Below are 20478 nucleotides of genomic sequence, written 5' to 3' on the forward strand. Positions count from 1 at the left end.
CCTAACGTGCTGCACCACAAGAGAACGCCAAAGTTTTATAAAAAGCTTCACCCTGTCACATGTTCTGAATCTCAAAACCACCAATCCTCCCAATTAGAAAGCAGTTAGCATAACTATATAAATTAGTATTAATCTTTGTCCCGGGAGCAAAATTGGTCCTGCAAATACGGCTCAGAATTCCCCAAAGAAGATATAAATAGGGTCAGTAAGCACAGACACGTAACATCTTTAGTTATGCAGAAAATGAAAATCAAAACCACAAAGAGATACTACTTCATATTCACTAGGATGCTTAAAATAAAAGCCAGACAATAACAAGTGTTAGCGAGGATGTGGAGAAATTGGAACCCTTGTGCACTGCTACTGGGAACATAAAATGGTGCAGCACTAGGCAAAACAATTTAGTTTCTCCAAAAATCAAACATAAAGTAACCATATGACCTAGCAATTTCACTCTCAGATATATACTCAAGTGAACTAAAACATAACGTTCACGCCAAAACTTGTAAGCCAATGTTCAAAGCAACATTACTCACAATAGCCGCAAAGCAGTAACAACCCAAACGTCTGTCAACTGATAAATGGATAAATAGCATGTGGTATATCCATACAACAGAATATTGTTCAGCCATAAAAAGGGATGTGATACCGATATAAGCTACGACATGGATGAGCCTTGAAAACATTATGCTAAGTGAAAACCCAGACCCCCAAAGCCACAACGTATATGATTCCATTTACATGAAGTAGGCAATCCAGAGACAGGAAGTAGAATAGTGATTGCCAGGGAGAGGAGATGGAACATGAGAGTGACTGCTAATTTATATAGTGCTTCTTTGGGGGGATGAAATGTTCTGGAATTACTGATGTTGGCTGCACAACTTTGTGAATATACTAAAAACCACTGCATTGTACACTATAAAAGGGTGAGTGGCATCTCAAACTCAATTTCTTAGTAATTTCCTGGAACCTTCCTTACTAATTCTTACCTTTAGAAGCCACATTCTTTTTTTTTTTTTTTTTGTATTTTGTCTTTTGAGGGTCTCACCCACGGCGAGATGAGGTTCCCAGGCTAGGGGTCGAATTGGAGCTATTGCCACCGGCCTACGCCACAGGCACAGCAACGCCAGATCTGAGCCACATCTTCGACCTACACCACAGCTCACAGCAACACCAAGAGCCTTAACCCACTGAGCAAGGCCAGGGATTGAACCTACAACCTCATGGTTCCTAGTTGGATTCGTTTCCACTGCGCCACATTCTTAATGTCACTCCAACTAGAAGCACCTTCTTCTTAGGGTCTTTCTTCAACTCTAAGAACCCACTGCTGGGGCATAGTTGTTGAACGTTCATCCATCAGCCCCCTCCTGATTTTCCCTCTGACTCATGCTACTAGCTGTCTCCACTTCAGAGAGTGGATTGCCCCTGCCACCAATCAATGGTTGGTACATTCTAGCCCACCCTCCATCTTCAATCCCCACCCATCTAGTGGGGATTCGGACAGATCCTAAAGGTTAGGGTATACCAGACTGCAACAAAAGCTGTTCTGCGTCAGCTCTGTGTTGTCTGGCTTTCTGAGCCTCCTCCAGATTTCCATTCCCACAGAGGTTTTGGGAGCTCTCTGTGGGAATCTTCCCCAGGATACCTCTCTCTTGCACAACTGACAAACAATGGGCAGACGTTTTCATTAATGACGCCATGAGCTAAATGGCACCAGTTACCACATAACTGGACATTCTGCAGTGACTCTGTTTCTGAAGACAACAGTTTGCAATGGGCGCTTATACAAGTAAACTCTTGTCATTTATTCTCATCTCACACCTTTGATCTGTAAGTTAGACAAGAAGAGAAATCCCTCTCTGGCAAATCTTGGTCTACACGGTCTACCAAAAACAAGAGCTGAAATCCATTCTAGTGGGGACTATTTTTTTAGCCATCTATGAATGAATGAACATCATTATGAGGATGAGGAAGGTAGAACACGTTACGTAACATTTAGTCATTCCCTAGTTATTTTTATTAATGTAATAAAACAATGTTTATAACAGTTATAATTACTATTCACGAGTATCAATTAAATGTCAGGCATTGTACTATATACACCATGTATATTATCCCTATTGCTCACAACAATCCTATAGGGAAAATACCTTTCTCCTACTGGAGCTGCAGAATCAGGGAGTCAGAGATCCTAAAACGTGTCCAGGGTCCTACAGCTCATACTAACAGTGAAGACAGAATTCAAAATAGTGCTTTTTTGCCTAATCTCCATCTATCTTTTTTTTTTTTCCTTTTTTGGGCCACACCCAAGGCATATATATGGAGGTTCCAGGCTAGAGGTCAAATCGGAGCTACAGCTGCCAGCCTACACCATAGCCACAGCAAGGCAGGATCCAAGCCAAGTCTGCAACCTACACCACAGCTCATGGCAATGCCAGATCCTTAACCCACTGAGCAAGGCCAAGGATCCCACCTGCATCCTCATGGGTACTAGTTGGGTTCATTAACCGCTGAGCCACAATGGAACTCCTCCATCTACCTTTTCAACAGAGCTCACTAGCTCAAATACCATTTCAACTACATACATACCAGTTTGAGCAATGTGTTCAACACTTTTCTGAAATCCTTGACAGATGAATATAAATGGGAAGTTTTATAGTTTTCCAGCAGAGTGAAAGGATACTTTTGTTTCTAATTTAACCCCACTATTTATTTTCTTAATAACAAAAAGAACAACTTGCCAGACATAACATGAACATTCATACAACATAACCTAAGAGGAGACTAAAGGGAATAAAATATTTGGTAGCAGATAAACTTTAATGACATTTTCACTGGCAAAGACTTGTTGTACACTTTGTACTCTGACCTTTCACTTGTGCAAGCATTTCATAATCCTTGACTTCACTGAGGGGGCTCAGAATTCAGAATTTTAGCACTGCAAGGGTCCTCAGAAATCATTCAATCCCACGCCCCTCACTTTCCAGAGGAAGGCCACCCCCCGAGTGGGTCAGTCCACACAGCAGGCACTGCCAGAGCCAGGGCTGAACTCCAGTTCTTCTGGCCGAAGGGCTCCCAAACCATGCTGCTGTCAGCTGTGCCAGCAACAAGAGATGGCCAGAGACACTTCCATTTCAACAGCTAGCTGTCCCTTGTCAAACGAATTACAACTGTGTCACTACTGTGATTTAGAAGTTTCTCAAGACACCATTCCTGGCCACAAGGAAAACAAAAATCTATCACGAACTGATGTCAAAAATCAAACGGCAGGGTCACACTGAGCAAATGCCTCCTTGTCCTTTGGGAATAGGAACCTGCTCAGTAGGCCAGACCTGCACTGAGGAGGATATCAGTCACAACTGCGCGGGGTTTCTGGGTCCTTCTGGAATTACGTAAGCCCTCTCCAGTTCCGTATTCATCTGCAGTTTCCTGTTGCGCAAGGGACAGACAATGGGCAGACTGTCGCCAGTGTTTTCATTAATTACACCACAGGCTGAATGGCATTGATTACCACATAATGGACATTTTGAAGTGACCCTGTTTCCTTTGTTCAAACAATGTATCCGAATGTCTCAGTGAAGGAACACATTTTATCTGGGTATTCAAGAGAATGAAGACATAGGAGGATCTCGGGAATCTGCATGGCATCCCTGGGCCCCAGGGATTATTTTAGGACTTGTTCAGCTTCCCCGTGCCCCTTCTTACCGTCAGAGGCATAATGTCCAGGCAGGAAGGGAGGAACAAAAGCCGAAAACCTTTAAATGGTTCCCAAAGCCAAAGACATACAAGTCAGGCAGATTATCACCCCCAACCCCCATCAGAAAAGGGCTAGAGAGTGACACTGAAAGGCCACAAAAGAGGAAAAGAGATCAGGGTAAAAAAAAAAAAAAATCAAAGCTTGAGGGCAGAAATCCCACTCTCCTCCAGCCTACCCTGGAGCTGCAGCCTTTCCCTGGACTATGACAGATGCTAGTTCTGAGCCCACAAACACCCTAGAAGACCCTCGGCCGCCTTGAGAAGTCCCTATTCTGCTTCTTCTTTCATTAAAGCCCTCCATCCCTGCAGCCCTCCTGAGTGGGAGGGGGCAGCACGGTCCACTGCCCAGCTTCCCTGACAGTGTCCCTCCGTCCACCTTCACTGCTACCATGGTCCATCCAAGATACTGGGAAAAACCCTTTTCTTAAAAAAGTGATAAACTGGGGAGTTCCCGTCATGGCTCAGTGGTTAACAAATCCGACTAGGAACGATGAGGTTGCGGGTTCGCTCCCTGGCCTTGCTCAGTGGGTTAAGGAACTGGCGTTGCCATGAGCTATGGTGTAGGTCACAGACATGGCTCAGATCTGGCATTGCTGTGGCTCTGGCACAGGCCGGCGGCTACAGCTCCGATTAGACCCCTAGCCTGGGAACCTCTTTATGCCACGGGTGAGGCCCTAGAAAAGGCAAGAAAAGGCAAAAAAAGACACACACACACACACACACACACACACACACAAAAGTGATAAACTGGGAGTATGGGAAAATTAGCTGGCTCTCTTCCTTCCTTCCTTCCTTCCTTCTTCCTTCCCTCCCTTCCTTTCTTCTTTGGCTGAACCCATGGCATATGGAAATTCCTGGGCCAGGGACTGATCCATGCCGGATCCTTGACCCACTGAACACAGGAGGCACTCCCCCTTTTTTTTGGGGGGGGGGGCACTTTCAAAATGTAAACAGATCTTCAGGGTTATTTTCTTAAGTGTGGCTGCATCCCCTTAGGATACCTTTAAAATACAAAAACACACTGTGAAAGCGGAGGATGGGATCAGGGAAAGTGAGGGACAAACAAGGAGAGGGGTTGGGAAGTGAAAAATTTTGGATCAAGAACTCAAGAGACAGGGAAAAGAACAGGAGAAAAGGCATGGGCTCTGGAGTCTCAAATGTGGGGGTTAGGTCTCATCTGAGTCTCAGCTCCTCCATTTAATAACTGAGTGACTTTGAACGGTTTGCCTTGGTTTCGGTACCTGTCAGAAGTCAATGTAATGCATGTAAAATCCCTATCCTAGATCCAGCACATGGTGAAAGGGTAAAAAACTCCCAGCTGTTTTATTATTCCTCCTCTTCTGCCTACATCAGGAGAAGAGCTGGAGGAGCCATGCTGGCGATGGAGTGGCGGGTGGTGAAGAAAATCTGAGAGCCACAGCAGTAACCTGGACTCTCCTTCCCAATGTCCAGGATTAAAGGGACGTAAAGGAAAGTTTGTATGGCCTAAGTGACACACTCAATATTTTAAAACCTGAGCCAAGGTTTTAAATGATGTAAAACTGGGTTAATTATGTGCTCTCTCATTCCCTCATTTATGCACGCAAACTAGCCATGAATACACCCCCCCCCCTTTTTTGTCTTTTTGTCTTTTGGGGCCATACCGAGGCATATGGAGGTTCCCAGGCTAGGGGTCCAATCGGAGATACAGCCGCTGGCCTATGCCAGAGCCACAGCAATGCCAGATCTGAGCCACGTCTGTGACCTACACCACAGCTCACGGCAACGCCGGATCCTTAACCCAATGAGTGAGGCCAGGGATCAAACTTGTATCCTCATGAATGCTAGTGGGGTTGGTTAACTGCTGAGCCATGACAGGAACTCCGAGCCCCCTCTTTTGACTCAGAGTAGAGAACAGACTTTGGAAGTGGTGTGAAGGTCAAGATTTTACAGCTAAAATCCTCTGTCCTGTGCCTTAGGAAAGAAGCAAGAGGCGGCCAGGATGAGAGAGATGACGCTGATGACAGAGATGACATAATCTGACAGATCCCAGGTGGTGCCCAGCTCTTAAACACTGGGCCCGGTCACCTATCCTGAAATGCCTGGCCTAGAGTCCAAAGGCCCGTGTCACTAACCTGTGTGCACGGCTAAAGTGACAAATCAGCTTCCCCGTGCAAATTCACCCAGTGAACATTTCCTGAACATGAGGGGAGGAAAGAGACAGGAGAGCCCCTGACCAGGGAGAGCAGGGGTGCTTTTAGACAGGCTGCTGGCATTTCACAGGAGGTATGGAGGAGTGGAGACCAGAGAGAGACCTGCAGTAAGTGGCTTTGGCAGAACACAGCTATGATGATTATGAGATGGAAAGGCAGATACCTGGTGACACAGAGTCTAGGTCTCAGCAAGGTGAAAGAGAAAGTGGCTGATAAAAAAAGAATGAAATAATGCCATTGGCAGCAATATGGATGGACTTAGAGACTATCACACTAGGTGAAGTAAGCCAAAGATAAATATTATATGATATTGCTTATATGTAGAACCTTAAAAAAAGAAAGACGCAAATGAACTTATATACAAAATGGAAATAGACCCACAGACATAGAAAACAAACTTACACTTGCCAAAGGGGGAAGGCAGGCGGAGGGATAAATTAGAGGTTTGGGGTTAATGGATAAATACTACTATGTATAAAACAGATAAGCAACAGGGACTTGCTGTACAGCCCAGGGAACTACACTCAGTATTTTGTAGTGACCTATAAGGAAAAGAATCTGAAAAAGAACACACACACATACACACACACACAACACACACACACACACACACAACATAATCACTATGCTGTACCCCTGAAACTAACATGATATTGGAAATCAACTATATTTCAATTAAAAGAAAAAGACAACAGCTGAGCTGCACTAGGATGCAGGAAGAAATCAGTACTAAACTGTATTGTAATTGTGCCACGAATGTGCATGCCCCTGCAATAACATCTTGCAATCACCTCCCTGTTGGACTTGCTTGCATTTGAAAGAAATGACTTTTACTTGCTTAAAAAATCCTTTCATGTACACAGCTCTTTGGGTCCTGCAGTGGACTTTCACCTTCATTATCCCATTTGCTCTGGGCTGCCAGTTGACCATCACCTTAACTTTTCTGCAAGAGCAATTCTAGTAATGGTTTCAAATGACCTTAGACAAGCCACAAGCTCTCTACTCATGTGCAGAAGGAGATCTGGGGAGTGAAGCATCTAAAATCTCACAATCCAACAGAACATGGTAGAAGATAATACGAGAAGAATGTATGTATATATACATGTGACTGAGTCATTTTGCTGTACAGCAGAAATTGACTGAACACTATAAATCAACTATACCTAAAAAAACTTTTTTAAGTAAGAAAATTAAAGTAAAATCTCACAATCCTAAAGCAGGAGTAGAATAAAGTTAACTGTGGCCTCGAGTTCTAGGGACACGTCCTAGAGAAAGTGGGAAGGATTTTAGGAATCCTTGAGACTTGAAATAATTAGAGATGTTTTTATTTTTAATTAAAAAATTTTTTTTTCTCTTTTTAGGGCTGTACCCATGGCATATGGAAGTTCTCAGGCTAGGGGTCTAATCAGAGCTGTGTCTACGACCTGTACCACAGCTCACAGCAATGCCAGATCCTTAACCCACTGAGCAAGACCAGGGACCGAACCCAAGTCCTCATGGATACTAGTCGGGTTCACCACCACTGCAAACTCTAGAGATGTTTTAGGAGTACTTTTGATAAACAAAGTCCTACTGGAGAGCACAGGGAACTATATTCAGTATCCTGTGATAATCGGTAATGGAAAAGAATTTTTAAAAATATGTATATATAGGTATTTCTGAACCACTCTGCTATACGGAAGTTAACACAACATTGTAAATCAACTTTACTTCAATAAAATTAATTTAAAATAAGATAAAAGGAATATGGATCTCACGTGTCCTCCCAAGCAATGAGAGAGAGCAAATAAGCCTTTAGCTCAGAACATCCAGATAAATGTGATAATGAACAGATTGTTAATAACGAATAGGATCCTGGGTACCATGATTGCCGTTGGTCAAAAGAAATGTTGGTAAATTTTAGGTAGAGACAGTTCTGAGGAAGAGTCTTCTGGCTGGCGCTGTATATTAAAAGTTCCTTTCTAGTAAGGTCTTCCTGGTCCATCCTACCTAAAACTTTTACTCCACTGAATTTCAAATTCCTTTTCTTGTTTGATATTTTGATTCTTAGCCTTTATCTTACATGCTCTATGTTTTACTTTTTTCATCTTGTTTATTATCTGCTTCCCCAGTGGAATGTAAGGCCTATGAGGAAGGGACTCTGTTTCGTGCAGGCATATATCCTTAACACCTAAAGCAGAGCCTAGCCCAGAGCTGAATGGGTTCATAAACGAAGTGGACTTGTAGAGGCACATGCATATCATATTCTGAAAGGCATATTTTTATCTTAGTGAGTCCAAAAGCTGCAGCCAAGGTGACAGGACGCTAATAAGGCTCATATATTATAACATAGAATAGAATTATTCCAAATTGAGGCGGGGGGGAAATGCATGTTCAAGATGGAGATTTGTAAAATATAGGAAAACAACAAAGTAGGCTAAAAGCAAATATGACTATCTTGTCACCAAAGGGCAACCACAGCTAATTGTTTTACTTCCTTCTAATCTTAAAAAAAAAAAAAAGATATTTAACATATTTGAAATCGTATTAACTATATAATGCAGTGTACTTGTTTTTTTCACTTAATGTTTAAAAGCTTGAGTGTTTCTTAAGAGTTCTCGCCACGGCACAGCAGGTTAAAGACCTGGTGTCGTCTGGAGCAGATTGGGTTGCCACTGAGTCTCAGGTTCAATCCCTGGCCTGGTATAGAGGGTTAAAGATCTGGCGTTGCTGTAGCTGTGACAGAGTTCACAGCTGTGCTCAGATTTGATCCCTGGTCTGGGAATTTCCATGTGCCATGGGTGCAGCCTCAACAAACAAAAGCTTGCGTGTTTCTTAAATCACTTGTTTTTCATCTATAAGGGATGAAAATCAAGTGAAATTTACCATGGAAGCTTTCACCAACTCTTGGGAATGCAAAGTTGGGCTAAAGATACATTTTAGGAATATAAATTCACAGATGACACAGATATTCAAAATGTATCTCAAAATTTAGTATAACCTTGAACACACAGATAGACTATATTCCCAGCCTCCTCTGGAGTTGCCTGTAGCCATGTGACTGAGTTCTGGCCTAAATGGTGTGTGACACAGGTTTGGTCCAGAAGAACCTCCTAGCTGTGCTATTCCACCGTCTTTTCTCTCTGCCAACCAGATCCTCTCAGTAAGGTGGCCCTGGGTGCGAGAGCCACGAAATGGGAGGAGCCTGAGTCCCTGAACTCAAAGGAGGAGTCACCTGCTAACAGGAACATCCACCTTGAAATGAGCAAGAAATAAACTTCTGCTGCATTTGAGCCATTACAGTTTGTGTCTATTTATAGCTATAGTTTAGCCTACTCCACCTAAAAGAACTCTCACAACCTTTATTTTCTCTAATAGAATAAGAAAGCTTACCAGTCACTATGACAAAGATATTGACATAATTTAAGAAAATATTAAGTTTTTCATTTAACAAGCATTTACTAAATTGTTACAATGTGCCAGGCACCTGCTAAGCACTGCGGCAACATTCAAATGTGCAAAAATTCCTGTTTTTCTTCACTGAAAGAGACACAGGACAGAGACTATCTCTTCCTCCTACTGCTGCCGCTATAACCCAAGTGTCCTTACTACTGCTCACTCTCTGGCTTACAGACTGCAGGTCCTCTGGCTTTCCTCTTGCTGAAGGGGCCTCTGATGCTGCCCACCCAGGCAGGCGGGAAATGAGCTGGGCAGGGGGAGTGGGACGGGGGCTCGAGGACTTGGCACGTGTGGCCAGTACTAGGAAAGCTGGCAGACCCAGCTGTCCAGGGCACATCTGGGGCAGGTGAACTGGGGGTGACGGGGCTGCTGTTCACACATGTTCCTATGTCAGTATCCGGCACCTCAATGGAGGTTAAATCTCAGAGCAGTCAAATGATTGGGTTTTGCTCAGGCTTCGCCAAAAACCACAAGCCTACATTTCCAAAAGGCAAGTAATAACCTAGACTGGGCCCTCTTCCAGGATTTCTGCCTTTTGCTGGGACAGCGCTGGTGTAAAGGAAGTGTGGGGCCAGGCCCAAGGAAGTCCTGGCCGGCATACTGTACAGCCAGACGAACCACAACAAGCCAAGCCCCCACCTGTATTTCCTGCCACTCACGAGGCCAGTTGTATATCTTACCTAAGAGAAAGGTTGCCCAAAGGACAAAAAGGGGAGACAACTCTAATTATGTTCCAAGGGTTCAACCTGAAACTCACACCAGAGTAACTTGTAAGATAGAAACACAGAACGTTCCTGAAATGCCTTGCCCTCAGTATTTCAGCCCAAAGAGGCCCAACATTTCTATGTTCTTGTCAAAATTTACAGCTTTAAACACATGCTCCCAACCTATTTTATAATTTGAAGTTAAGCAACCAGTGACCAATGCCGGCACATGCTTAAAAGCAGCAACAGAAGGAGTTCCCTTGCGGTGCAGTGGGTTAAGGATCTGGCATTATCACCACAGCATCTTGGATCACTGCTGGAGCATGGGTTTGATCCCTGCTCTGGGAACATCCATATACTGTGGGCACAGCCAAAAAAAAAAAAAAAAAAAAAGGCAGTAACAGCAATCTCACAATGTTGTCATTTAGAGGAGACTCCGTTCAGGGTGGCAGGCAAAGAGGAACTGCCTCACCTGGCCAACGGTTCACACGAACCAGGCTTTTCATTGAAGGGGCTCAGAATGAACACTAGTGCCAGTTCAGACACTGATTCTCTGTGCAAACCATGAGAAGCTCATTTAACCTTGGTCAGCCGCTCCTCCAGCCCCATGGGAGGAAACACGGTAGAGGAAGTCAGGTCAAACGCTTGGAAAATGGCTCCAGCTGGGTCTTAAACATTACAGTACTGTCGGCTGAAAGAAATCCTTGTCCGGCTCTGTGTGCAGGCCCTTGAAGGGTAGCTCACCCCTTCCAACACGAGTTGAGTGCCTACTGCATGAAAAAGGAATAAAAACACCATGATAAGATTCCACAGAAGTAGAATATAAGTAGTATGGTAAAGCAGAAAAGAGGACGGGCAATCAAGAAGCTTCATCTTAGTCATGAACTGGAAGAAAAACCTTGGGCAAAATCCCAAATAAATTCAGGGATCGTGGTTTCTTTATTTGTGCAACGAAAGGGCTGAATTAGAGAATCTGGAGCGTCTCTTTATAATCCCATGTAATCATGTGGCTTTCTTTTATTTATTTATTTTTTATTTTTTATTACTCAAATGAATTTATCACATCTGTAGTTGTATAATGATCATAACAATCTAATTTCACAGGATTTCGTAATCATGTGGCTTTCTAAGGATTGCAACGCTTATGTGTCCAGCTGAACCCATTCAAAGCTTCATGTTGGTTTATGCTAGATGGCATGCTTATCAACACATCTAATGATGAAACACACAAAGGCTACCAGAATCACTCATGAATTTAATCTCAAGGCCCTTAAGCAAGTACACAGTAACTAACAAAATTAACCTAGCAGCTGCGTTTTAGCTAAGAAGGTATTCTCAACTATGAACTCAGTTACCCTTTGACAGCAACTAGAGAGAGGCAGAAACATGACCCAGGTCAGTGACAAGAGCCACTCCACATGTCTCAACCACGCGTCTCTTGGGCTGTATATGTGCCATCTGCCTTCCTCCCCAACTCTCACCATCTCTGCTGCCCCAGGGAAAGCCTCTACATTTGGAGGATACGTGTTCTTTTCTCCTTTACCTTTCAGTAACCCCGATTACAATGGCAGATGTGCCCTAAAACTGAAAGTATCTGCCTGCCAACTTGAATCCTTAACAAGAAAAATGAGATATCACAGACATCACTGACATGATAAGAGGTGGGGCATCCACAGCTTAGAAGCAGAAGGATAATCATGTGCCACCATCTAGTTTCACGTTTCTCAAGATCCACGCTCCCCAGGGCCCAGTTTGCTCTTCACAGAGCAGAATAAACAGTTAACTACAAAAATTCCAGAAAGCACATCTGTGGCATGAAAGAAATCATGCAGGGCTTGAAGGAAACCAAACGGAGCTAAAAATTATCTGTCTTGCCTCCACTTCGTTCTTTGGCATACTTGGGTTTGTTGACAGTACAGCTTAAAATGAGCCAATATTTAGGATGCTACTGGTCTCAGCAAACTTTATACAGGCCAGTTCATAGCAAAAAGGTTAGGCTCTCCTCTTTTAGTCATTATTATATTTAAAACAGTAACAAGAGCTAATAACATAGTGTTTACTCTCAGGCAGATAGAGCCCCATACTCTATGTAGAGTAACTCATTTAACCCTCAGGAGAACTGTTCTGAGGTGAACTACTATTCTTATCCCCACAAAACAGAAGAGGAAGCTGACACTTACAAGAATCAAGTAACTTGCTCAGGGTCACACAGCTAATTCAAGGCAGTGCCAGGGCTTGAACTCAGGCAGTGAGCCCTGGAGTTCACACTCAGAACTACTCTGCAGACATGCCCACGGAATCCAGGTCCAAGTTTTCCCACCTGGACTAAGCACTCAATGAGTCCTGCCCACAACGTACTATGTACCCAATAGTCATGCCCAGCAAATGACCTCCCCTCTTCTTCAGAAAGAAAACACAGGCTCCTTGGGCATGACTGAGCTGTGCCGGTCTCCTTTTCTTAAAATCTGCCTAGATCTCCCATGGTCTCTCAAAACAAATGCCCTCAGGGCTCTAAGTCCCCCGCTCTCGCTGCCTAGGAGACCTCGCTTCAGAATCCCTGTCTATTCTGCATCTTCCATCTCTTCCCCCTTACCCATAAGCACATTCAAACACACCATCTGCAAAAAAGCAAAAAAAAAAAAAAAAAAAAAAAAAACTCCACAACAACAACAAAAAACCCTAAGCTTCCTTTGATCTCCATCCACTTTTTTTAAGGACCACACCTGCGGCACAGGGAAGTTCCAAGGCTATGGGTCAAATCAGAGCTGCAGCAGCCAGCCTGCACCACAGCCACAGCAATATTGAATCTGAGCTGCATCTGGGACAACACCAGATCCTTAACCCAACGAGCAAGGCCAGGGTCAAACCTGCATCCTCATGGATACTAGTTGGATTCATAACCCACTGAGCCACAACGGGAACTCTCAATCTTGTTTTTGTTTTTTGTTTTTTGGGGGCTTTTTTTTTTTTTTTTTTTTTTTGCTTTTTAGGGCCGTATCTGGAGCATATGGAGGTTCCCAGGCTAGGGTCCAATTGGAGCTACAGCTGCCAGCCTACGCCGTAGCAACATCAGATCCGAGCCGCATCTGTGACCTACACCACAGCTCACGGCAACACCACTGAGCGAGGCCACTGAGCGAGGCCAGGGTTGAACCTGCAACCTCATGGTTCCTAGTCAGATTTGTTTCTGCTGCACCACGACGGAAACTCTGGACTCTCAATCTTCATTCACTTTTAGTTCTATAGTTTCAGTCACTATCTCACTCTGTGACCATAGATAAATTGCTTACTTTCTCTAACAGGCTTTCTGCATCTAAATAAGGAGGGCCCTGAACCAGAAGATCGCTGAGGTTCTTCCATTAAAAACACCTGTGGTTCAAGCAGGAAGCATAACTCTCCCAGACTTCAAGAAATACTACAAAGCCACAGTCATCAAAACAGCATGTACTGGTACCAAAACAGACAGACCAATGAACAGAATAGAGAATCCGGAAATAAACCCTGACACTATGGTCAATTAATCTTGACAAGGAGCAAGAACATAAAATGGGAAAAAGAAAGTCTATTCAGCAAGCATTGCTGGGAAACCTGGACAGCTGCATGCGAAGCAATGAAACTAGAACACACCCTCACACCATGCACAAAAATAAACTCCAAATGGCTGAAAGACTTAAATATACGACAGGACACCATCAAACTCCTAGAAGAAAACATAGGCAAAACACTCTCTGACATCAACATCATGAATATTTTCTCAGGTCAGTCTCCCAAAGCAATAGAAATCAGAGCAAAAATAAACCCATGGGACCTAATCAAACTGAAAAGCTTTTGCACAGCAAAGGAAACCCAAAAGAAAACAAAAAGACAACTTACAGAATGGGAGAAAATAGTTTCAAATGATGCAACTGACAAGGGCTTAATCTCTAGAATATATAAGCAACTTACACAACTCAACAGCAAAAAAAAACAATCAATCAATGGAAAAATGGGCAAAAGACCTGAATAGACACTTCTCCAAAGAAGATATACAGATGGCCAACAAACACATGAAAAAATGCTCAACATCGCTGATTATAAGAGAAATGCAAATCAAAACTACCATGAGATACCACCTCACACCAGTCAGAATGGCCATCATTAATAAATCCACAAATAACAAGTGCTGGAGGGGTTGTGGAGAAAAGGGAACTCTCCTGCACTGCTGGTGGGAATGTAAACTGGTACAGCCACTATGGAGAACAGTTTGGAGATACCTTAGAAATCTATACATAGAACTTCCATATGACCCTGCAATCCCACTCTTGGGCATCTATCCGGACAAAATTCTACTTAAAAGAGACACATGCACCCGCATGTTCATTGCAGCACTATTCACAATAGCCAGGACGTGGAAACAACCCAAATGTCCATCGACAGATGATTGGATTCGGAAGATGTGGTATATATACACAATGGAATACTACTCAGCCATAAAAAATGACATAATGCCATTTGCAGCAACATGGATGGAACTAGAGAATCTCATCCTGAGTGAAATGAGCCAGAAAGACAAAGACAAATACCATATGATATCACTTATAACTGGAATCTAATATCCAGCACAAATGAACATCTCCTCAGAAAGAAAATCATGGACCTGGAGAAGAGACTTGTGGTTGCCTGATGGAGGGGAGGAGTGGAGGATCGGAGCTGGCTTATCAGACACAACCTAGAATAGATTACAAGAATCCTGCTGAATACATGAGAACTATGTCTAGATACTCATGCAACAGAAAAAGAAAAACTGTAATGCAATTATACATAAGAAATGATTGCTACAGTGGAAAAAAAAAAAAAAAAAAAAAAAAAAAAAAAAAAAAAAAAAAAAAAAAACACCTGTGTTCAAAGCTCCATCGTGGCTCAGCAGTAATGAACCCAACTAGTATCCAGGAGGATGTGGGTTTGATCCCTGGCCTTGCTCAGTGGGTTAAGAATCCAGTGTTGCTGTGAGTTTCGACAAAGGTTGCAGGTGCAGCTTGGATTCCGAGTCGCTGTGGCTGTGATGTAGGCGGCAGCTGCAGCTCCAATTTGACCCCTATCCTGGGAATTTACATGTATCATGAGTGCAACCCTAAAAAGACAAAAGGCAAAAACAAAACAACAAAAAACACCACTTGTGTTTTTTTGTTTTGTTTTTTTTTGTTTTCAGGGCTGTATCTGGAGCATATGGAGGTTCCCAGGCTAGGAGTCCAATCGGAGCTACAGCTGTTGGCCTACACCACAGCCACAGCAAGCCAGACCTGAGCTGCATCTTCAACCTATGTCACAACTCATGGCAATGCTGGATCCTTAACCCGCTGAGCGAGGCCAGGGATCAAATCTGCAACCTCATGGTTCCTAGTCGGATTCGTTTCCGCAGCACCACGAAGGGAACTCCCAGCCCGTGGTTCTTAATGGAATGATTTCTTGAAACAAGTTTAGTTTCTCCACTGTCCCTTAAGCCCCAAAGATCATTGTCTACTGAGACTGTCAGCTGTTCCCCCCACCAGTGACACACTCTTCTTTCTCCCCATTCATTTCCCAAATCACGGTTGTCCTTTCAGACCTAGCTTCAGCCTCACTGGCTCCAGAATTTCCTGATCTTTCACTCTCAAGAGAACTTCAGTGTTGAACCCCAATTGGGCACACACCATCCATGGCACTGCATCTTCTGTCTTTCTGTTCTGTGCATCTTTGTTCCCTTACCCAGACTAAGTGCTCAGGGGGCAGGGACCAGTCATGTTTCTCTGTAACCCTTTAAGGACCTCACATGAAGTCAGTCAGTGACAGATGCTCATCCATGCTGGCTGGCTGACCGGGGGTCATCCTGAAGCCACTGAGGAAACTAGTGGTCAGTGTACATTACAAGACTCTGAGTATGAAGACAACCACTGGCTTCCACTCCTCTCTTACACATGCACTTGTAAAACACACTTTTCATTCAAGAGCACCATCCAAATTGGACAACAGAAGAGCTCAGCTGACCCCTTGATCTTCTATCTGAATCAGAAATGGTTACAGCCATCTTTCCATTTGACCCAAATGACCACAAGCGCAGCGGCTGTCTGGATCTCTGGTTGATCCAGGTTCTACTTCCAAACACACATTCTCCACAGTTATGAAGTTCCCTGACTTTTCAACATATATAGCATTATGTTACTTCCTCACACTTGCAACCAAACTTCCAGGAAACATCTGGAATAATATCAGAGAGTTGGTGTTTGATCAAAACTACATCCTCTGCTTTATTCATTTGGAAGTGACTCATTTTGACCCTTCGGTTTGAAACGAGCTCAGATGGATGTGTGTGTCTCAGGGGTTGGCCAGCACATGCCAACAGAGACGGGTCTCCAACAGACCCTAAAACAGGGCTCAGCCCCTCAGGCCTAAGAGAACTGAGGCACTGTGCTCTGCGTGACAACAATCCTGGGTCACTACCCACTGCTCAAACGGAATCCCAAGGCTCCACCAGCAGAACTTTAAGCTCAGTTTCACTGTGTTAAACGAATGCGCCATAGCCCTGGTACTCAGCTCCAGTCACACGTGAGAGTCTTCCAGAGCATCTTCATGAACACCAATGCCCAGCTTCTCCCTCCCCACCTACCAGCCTTCAAAGATTTCCGTCTAGTTGGTTTGGAGTGAGACCTACACATCAATGTCTTCCCAAAAGCACCTCAGCTACACTGAATGACTTAAGGTCTGACTGCTAAATATTTGGGGTATAATATAATGGCACCGTGGCTGTGTTTTTGAAAAGAAGTCTTTTGTGAATGGAAAAACTGGTGAAATTTAAATAAGGTCTCCATGTAGTTAGCAGTAGAGAACCAATGTTAATTTCCTGGGCTAAGGTTTTATAAGATGCTCATTTTAGAGAAAGCCATGTCAGAGGTATATGGGAACTCTCTGAATTCTTTTTGTGACTTTTCTCTACATCTGAAAGTAATGCCAATTAAAAAATTTTTAAGACGAGTCCTTTATCTTTAAAGATGCATACTTAAATATTCATGAATGAAACGATATGCCTGAGATTTACCGCAAAACAGACTAGCTGGGGAGGCAGCAGGGACTGAGCGGGAGTGTGGATGACACAGGAGTGTTGATGTCTGTAGTAGCCGAGCGCGGACAGGGAGGGTCATGGGATTTGTCTACTTCAGGTTATAGTAAAGCATAAAGTTTTCCACCACCTGTATTAGAGGAAAATAATCCGAGGTGATTCCAACACGCATTCAGGGCCAAGAAGCACTGCTCTCTGGAGTCTTGAAAATGTGGTCAAATGAGGGGCTCTGTCTAATACTTCAGCTACCAAATACTTTATTTGGCTCTTTTTCAGTGAGTTAGTCACTTAATCTTTCTGTACCACACTTTCCTGAAGTATAAAATGACAGATACGGAGTAGAGGACTTTTCAAACAGAAGACGAGAAACATTAAAACATGAATTTTTTCTAGAATCGTCTGAGAGCTGATGTCACAGTTCATTTCTAGCACAGTCAAAAACGGTAAGATCTTATGTCTTCAAAAACATTTCCCAACGCATGCTCTAAAAAAATACCACCTGTATAAGATGTCAACAGATGTTACCTAAGATAAGGGTTCTGAAATAAGTTTAAAAACTTATTCAATAAGTAAAGAAAACTGGGTTTCTTTAATGGAGGATTCATAAGCGCTTTTAGTGAGACAGTAGGCTTTATGACTTTCCAGGGGTGGTGATGAAATATGCAAAAAGCCTCACCTTCTTTACATGAACTGGTTTCATACAACTTTTTTGGAAAACAGTGCTTTAGACCAGTGGTTCCTGAACCCCAGCTAATGGAGAATGGCATTAGTAACATTTGCTAAGTTTACTAAAATGATTCACAGACCACATCCTAGACCTACCGGAGGGGAGAGGAGAATTCAGTATCAAAACAAACAAAACTCCAAGTGATTTTAATGCCCAGTCCTGTTTGGGCTTAAAGCTGTCAATCATAATGCAGTAAAATAAGTATAATATCTGACAGATCACATCAGTGGCATCCAATATAAAAGGTCATATTTAATGATCTTCCAGATGAAAGCATTTAGTCATGAGAGAAGCATCTATGTATACAACAGTTCATGAAAAGTAAGTACTAAAATACTGGAGGTGCAGGCAAATTTATTTATTATTAAACAAACTTTTTTTAAAATTTTTTGTCTGTCTTTTTAGGGCCACACCAGCAGCATATAGAAGTGCCCAGGCCAGGGGTCCAATCGGAGCAATAGCTGCTGGCCTACGCCAGAGCCATAGCAATGCCAGATCCGAGCCACATCTGCAAACTACACCACAGCTCATGGCAATGCCGGATCCTTAACCCACTGAGCGAGGCCAGAGATTGAACCTGCAACTTCATGGTTCCTAGTCAGATTTGTTTCCACTGCACCACAACGGGAACTCCGGTGCTGGCAAATTTAAAGCTACCGATATAACTAATGACTACTTTGTAGTCCCGAGGGTGTAGTGCGTCTATTACTACCTGCTCATTAATTTGCAGTGATGCTCCACCATCTACTTGTGTATTTCCTCACACCCATCTTCTCTCGCCAGGGTCAATGACCAGGACTGCTCTGTTAAACTCCAGGGAGTGCCATTTACATAAGTGGTTTCCCCAAGGTACACTCCTGACCTTTTCTTTCTTTTTAAATGATTTTTATCTTTTTTGACCTTTTCTTCATATGACATTATTTTGGGGTATCAAAATAGAAGTCCCTTCTTAAGTGAACACTTTGGAAAATGTATTTACTGACACCTTGGTGCTCCCAGAGTTGTGTCATGTGGTGGCCCAGTCAGTGATTTATTTAAATGCCTAAAAGAAGTACCTACTTACTGTAATTCATAATTACTCAACATGTGTACCAAGTTCTTTCATTAACTAAGATTTTTCTGGTTTGTTTTTTTGCGTTTTAGGGCCACACCCGAGGCATATGGAGGTTCCCAGGCTAGGGGTCTAATCAGAGCTACTGCTGCCGGCCTACACTACAGCCACAGCCATGCCAGATCTGAGCCGCGTCTGCAACCTACGCCACAGCTCACGAAGGATCCTTAACCCACTGATCGAGGCCAGGGATCAAACCCGCAACCTCATGGTTCCTAGTGGGATTCGTTTCTGCTGCGCCATGATGGGAACTCCTCATTTACTAAGTATTTTCACATGAATTATCTTGCGTCTTCCCTCACAAAAACCCTGTGGGTTAAGGAGGCGTAATTGTTCCCCTCCAGCCAATAGGAATCACTGAGCTTTGTCTCTAACACAGTGGAAAATACAACTGAGGGAGCTGTCAGGGCTCCTATTCTCAAAGAATCGAACACTCCATTGGAAAACAAAATATAAATTGCACACGGGAAAGAGCTGAAGTCAGTTCAAAGACATGTAAGCCAAAGCAAATCAGTCTGGCAGGACTTCTCACATACTAGCAACAGTTAACACTTACTGAGCAATTTAATCCTCTCTCAAACCGTGGGGTAGGTTCCTACCCTTTTTCAGATGAGGAAACTGAGACCAAGAACAGTTAAGTAACTTGGCCTGAGCAAGTAAGTGGTGAACCAGGATTCAGACCCCAGATGAGTCTACTCCATGGACCGCTCTTTTTCACTATCACATTTTCCTGCTGAGAAAGACAATCTTCCCAAAGCAATGGGGACAAATGTCAAGACATTTAGATAGAAAATGATGGCTTCCCAGCAAGTTGGGATCCCTGGCTCTACTGTCCAGCAGAAATGGACTCAGGAGCCACAGGGAATTGCAAGAATGGATCAGCAGTGATATTTTCTCACAGTACATACCTCTTTGATTCGCTTAACCAAAGCGTTCTGGTCAAAGGCCACGGCCTCTGCACACTGATGGAGGTGATCCTGGTAGCGGAGGCAGAGCTGCAGCACCTGCTGAGAATCCAATTTCTCCAATTTGGTGTTGTTGGGGATGTCTGGCCACTCAGTAGCCCTTCAAGCAGAAAAAAAAAAAAAAAAAGGATCCAAAGAAATGGAATTACTAATAAACTTATAAACAAAGTAGTTTAGTAACAAGTGCACTGAAGACGCAAGGAGACTTAACCTTTCATCTTTTGTCATATGCTAATGACAATCACACGACTATAATTTTTGGAGCATCTATCATATGCCAAGCACCTGGCAAAGTGCTTTTTCATACTCATAATTGCCCAGGAAAGTAAACTATTATTAGTCCCATCTTACAGGTGAGGAACCCAAGACGCTGAGGGGTTAAGTAACTTTCCTAAAGTCACAGAGTAAGTGGTTTCTCCAAGACAGAGCTCCTGACCTTTTGGCACCATTTTAACATATCGGGAATATAAATCCCTTCCTGACTGAAAAATATGGAAGATGTACCTACTTCAT

The 20478-nt window shown here is 43.4% G+C and overlaps 1 long non-coding RNA gene across 1 annotated transcript in view; it reads right to left on the reverse strand.

Moving 5' to 3' along the window:
- Positions 1-20478, reverse strand: part of BORCS5 — a 103171-nt gene that overhangs the window by 9924 nt on the left and 72769 nt on the right. Inside the window, exon 3 of the long non-coding RNA XR_002344101.1 lies at positions 19909-20065. This is a non-coding gene — a long non-coding RNA (BLOC-1 related complex subunit 5). The remainder of the gene's footprint in view (positions 1-19908; positions 20066-20478) is intronic.

The sequence above is a fragment of the Sus scrofa genome, chromosome 5, assembly GCF_000003025.6.
Source record: "Sus scrofa isolate TJ Tabasco breed Duroc chromosome 5, Sscrofa11.1, whole genome shotgun sequence".
NCBI classification, from domain to species: Eukaryota; Metazoa; Chordata; class Mammalia; order Artiodactyla; family Suidae; genus Sus; species Sus scrofa.